This window comes from Palaemon carinicauda, chromosome 5 (genome assembly GCF_036898095.1).
Source record: "Palaemon carinicauda isolate YSFRI2023 chromosome 5, ASM3689809v2, whole genome shotgun sequence".
NCBI lineage: Eukaryota > Metazoa > Arthropoda > Malacostraca > Decapoda > Palaemonidae > Palaemon > Palaemon carinicauda.
In genome coordinates, this window is record NC_090729.1 from 113,914,500 (window position 1) to 113,919,499 (window position 5,000).

The 5,000-nt window shown below is 36.9% G+C and overlaps 1 protein-coding gene across 1 annotated transcript in view; it reads right to left on the bottom strand.

Annotated features, from left to right (window-relative positions):
- The window catches only part of LOC137641409 (phenoloxidase-activating factor 3-like), a 152,005-nt gene that overhangs the window by 48,412 nt on the left and 98,593 nt on the right, over nt 1-5,000 (bottom strand). The window lies entirely within an intron of this gene.

The window sequence follows — 5,000 nt, forward strand, 5'->3', positions numbered from 1 at the left end:
CCATTGTTAAGGTAAATGTGTTTTACTACAAAGTTTCAGAACTTAAAAAGAAAATAAGAATGGCAGGCGTAATAAAGATTACTGAGGTGATAAGAGTGTCACGACTGAGATGGTGTGGTCACGAGGGGAGAATGGATGGTGGGGAGGGAGTGAAGAGGGCTTGGGAGATACCTGTTAAGCTGAAATCACAAAAGGTTTTTTTTTTTTCGTCAGTTGCTGCCCAAAATGGAAAGCACGAGCGGTTGTTGCTCAAGACATTGGCAGCAATTGGCTTCCCGACTGAACGGGAAGCAGCTCGCATAAACCGCGAGCATGACGTCACATGTAAACAAACAAGATGGCGGCTGAAAATAGGACGTGCTCTTGCTTGGCAATCTTGTGTCCAACAAGCCCTAGAGATAATGCAATTGGCTTCCCGACTGGACGGGAAGCAGCTCGCATAAACCGCGAGCATGACGTCACATGTAAACAAACAAGATGGCGGCTGCAAAATAGGACGCGCTCTTGCTTGGCAATCTTGTGTCCAACAAGCCTCTAGAGATAATGCAATTGGCTTCCCGACTGGACGGGAAGCAGCTCGCATAAACCGCGAGTATGACGTCACATGTAAACAAACAAGATGGCGGCTGCAAAATAGGACGGGCTCTTGCTTGGCAATCTTGTGTCCAACAAGCCTCTAGAGATAATGCAATTGGCTTCCCGACTGGACGGGAAGCAGCTCGCATAAACCGCGAGTATGACGTCACATGTAAACAAACAAGATGGCGGCTGCAAAATAGGACGGGCTCTTGCTTGGCAATCTTGTGTCCAACAAGCCTCTAGAGATAATGCAATTGGCTTCCCGACTGGACGGGAAGCAGCTCGCATAAACCGCGAGTATGACGTCACATGTAAACAAACAAGATGGCGGCTGCAAAATAGGACGGGCTCTTGCTTGGCAATCTTGTGTCCAACAAGTCTCTAGAGATAATGCAATTGGCTTCCCGACTGGACGGGAAGCAGCTCGCATAAACCGCGAGTATGACGTCACATGTAAACAAACAAGATGGCGGCTGCAAAATAGGACGGGCTCTTGCTTGGCAATCTTGGGTCCAACAAGCCTCAAGAGATAATAAAAATCTACTTTGTTCATTCTTTGGTAGATAAAGAACTCTTCAATTTATATAATATATCGCTAATATTACTGCAACAACTAGAAAATGTCTTGGCGCCATGATGATATCAGCTGATCGGTTTCGTTTAACTTCCATTTGCTCCTCGAACCGCGAGATCGTATTGTGACGCTTCAACACTTTCGCTCACCATCATCGGCTGGAGGTTGGTGAAAACCCCCAGCAAAAGAATGACTGGTGAGATTCCACAATTAAGGGGGGGGGGGGGGAAATAAAAAATGAGGCAGAGAATTAAATGAAGTGTGTCCTATATCAGGCCAGTGACTTCTTACCTTCGAAACCAAGAATGATAATTTATGAATAACGAGAATAATGTCATTAAGGTGCATATATTACCATATATTATTTACCAGATGAAATATTCGAACTAATACAAGTAATTTATTCGTATGCATTACATTTCTTGCGTAAATTTAACTCTGGCAAATACAGCTTCTACGGATAATTATATATATATACTGTATATACTGTACTGTACTGTAAATATCGTTCATTTATTTTCTTATTTCCTTTCCTCACTGAGCTATTTTTCCTTGTTGGAGCTCTTGGGCTTAACGCATCTTGCTTTTCCAACTAGGGTTGTAGCTTAGCTAGTAATAAAATCAATAATAATAATAATAATAATAATAATAATAATAATAATATATGTGTGTGTATATATATATATATATATATATATATATATATATATATATATATATATATATATATATATACATATATATATATATATATATATGCAAAAACTTATATCTATATATAGACATATATATATATATATATATATATATATATATATATATATATATATATATATATAGACACGTGTGTGTGTGTTAGCGTGTGCTTTACACCCGTATGTATGCATTGTATGAAAATTACATTTCATGTATAGTAATATATTCAACCGTGATATACACAGATCCATCCATACATACATAACCTACACATACACACACATTATATATATATATATATATATATATATATATATATATATATATATATATATATATATATATATATATATATGTACTGTACAGTATATAAGTGTGCTTTATATCCCCGTATGTATACATTACATGATAATAAATTACCTAGTACAATAATCAACCCATCCCCAATAGCAACCCTCGATTTTACCAAAGAAATTTGAATCAAATACATTCAATCTGAAATCAAATATTTCAGTTATGTATCTAATCCCATGAAATTACTGGATATCAAAAAAAAAAAAAAAAAAAAAAAAAAAAATCATCACTAAATATCCATTTCTAAATCGACTGGGAAATTTACCGGAAATAACTCATTTTATGACTAGAGGGGCACTCAGTAGAGCACAGGCCTTCGCCACTGCAGCTTATTTCTCGACCTTGACCTTTGACCTTAACATGTATGAATTAGCATGGATTTTTATACACTGGAGTATGAACCAAGTTTGAAGACTGCGATAACGATGTCCAAAATTATGGCTGATTACGTGAATTGGACATTTTGCTTGACCGTGACCTTAACCTTGACCTTTAACCCTAACTTGTATTAATTGGCATGGATTTTCATTCACTGAAATGTGAAACAAGTTTGAAGTCTCTGTGATAACGATGTCCAACATTATGGCTGATTACGTGAATTGGACATTTTGCTTGACTGTGACCTTGACCTCTGACCTTGAACTTCCAAAATTTATTTATTTTCAGCTTTTTACATAACAGTTAATCACTGTAAGTTTCATTACGTTTAAAATTGTGGCCTGGAGGCTGGTCACAAACAAACACATATACAGTACACTAATAGGGGTGAAAACATAACCTCCTTCCAACTTCGTTGGTGGATGTAAATATTAATTAAAATTCATTTCAGACGATTTTCGTATAACTGAAGATATATTAAACTATAAAAGAACACGTCTACAGCATATTGCTGTTATATACAATATGACGTACAAATAATACTAAGAATAGTTTTAAAGTTCTTCCTGGAGTAATATAAAGAGTAAACTGCTTTCCCGGGGTCATCTTGAAACAGCAAAAACATAATCTAGGAAAGCTTGTGCAAGACCAGTTTTTCCGAGCCCTTTTTGGTTGCCAGGAGTACGATGACCAAGCACTGGAGGTATCACTATTAACGTTAATAAAACAACGAACGTTAATTGACTTTGTATGCATGACACAACGTACGGAAAATGTAGTATATAATCAAAATAGTAAAGATAATTTACTCTATACAAGTTTCCTTTTATTATTATTATTATTAGTAGTAGTAGTAGTAGTAGTAGGAAAGGCAAGATGCTATAAGCCCAAGGGCTCCGACATTGAAAAATAACACAGTGAGGAAAGGAAACAAGGAAATTAATAAACTACAAGAGAAGTAATGAACAACAAAAATGAAATATTGTAAAAACAGTAACATTAAAATAAATCTTTCATATATAAACTATAAAAAAAACAAGAGGAAGAGAAATAAGATAGAACAGCATATCCGAGTGTACCCTGAAGCAAGAGAACTCTAATCCAAGACAGTGGAAGACCATGGTACAGAGGCTATGGCACTACCTAAGACTAGAGAACAATGGTTTGATTTTACGGTGTCCTTCTCCTGGAAGAGCTGCTTACCATAGCTAAAGAGTCTCTTCTACCCTTACCTAGTGGGAAGTAGCCACTGAATAATTACATTGCGGTAGTTAACCCTTTGAGCGAAGAAGAATTATTTAGTAATCTCAGTGATGTCAGGTGTAAGAGGACAGATGAGAATGTGGAATGAATAGGCCGCACTATTCGGTGTATGTGTAGGTTAAGACAGAACGAGCCGTAACCAGAGAGAGGGATTCACTGTAGTACTGTCTGGCCAGTCAAAGGATCCAATATCTATCTAGCGGTAGTATCTCAACGGGCAAACTGAGAAAGACTATTACACGAAGGAGAAAAGAGAATGAATGGATTCATTAAGAAATACTTGTATTGGGATACAACAATAAACAGATTTTAGTATATGTTAGAAGGAAGTTTACAAAAAATAACAATACAACAACGCTGTTTTAATTCATCATCATCACCTCCTGCTACACCTATTGACGCAAAGGACCTCGGTTAAATTTCGCCAGTCGTCTCTATCTTGAGCTTTTAATTCAATACTTCTCCATTCATCATCTTCTACTTCACGCTTCATAGTCCTCAGCCATGCAGGCCTGGGTCTTCCCACTCTTCTAGTGCCTTGTGGAGCCCAGTTGAAAGTTTGGCGAACTAATCTCTCTTGGCGAGTGTGAAGAGCATGACCTAACCATCTCCATCTACCCCTCACCACGATTTCATCCACATATGGCACTAGAGTAATCTCTCTTACAGTATCATTTCTAATCCTGTCCTGCCATCTAACTCCCAATACTCTTCCGAGGCGTTGTTCTCAAGTCTACTAAATCTTTTGGAGATTGTTTCATTGTGATACCACGACTCATGATCATACAGTATCACAGATCTCACTAAACTGATGTATAGCAAGATTTTTATACATAATTTCATGCGATCTGATTTGTAAATTTTACCTGCTAGTTATTGTCTGATTTGCTTTTTTCAATCTTTCACTTAACTCCCATTCTAATGACCCTTATTAGAGATCATAATTCCTATACATTTAAATGATTCTACCTCATTAATCCTTTCTCCTTCCAATGATATTTCATCTTCCATTGCATATTCCGTTCTCACCATCTCTGTCTTTCTTCTATTTATCTTCAATCCAACCTCGAGTGATATTTTATGCATTCTGGTAAGCACGCATTGCAAATCCTGTGGTGTTCTACAAACAAGGACAGCATTATCAGCATACTCTAGG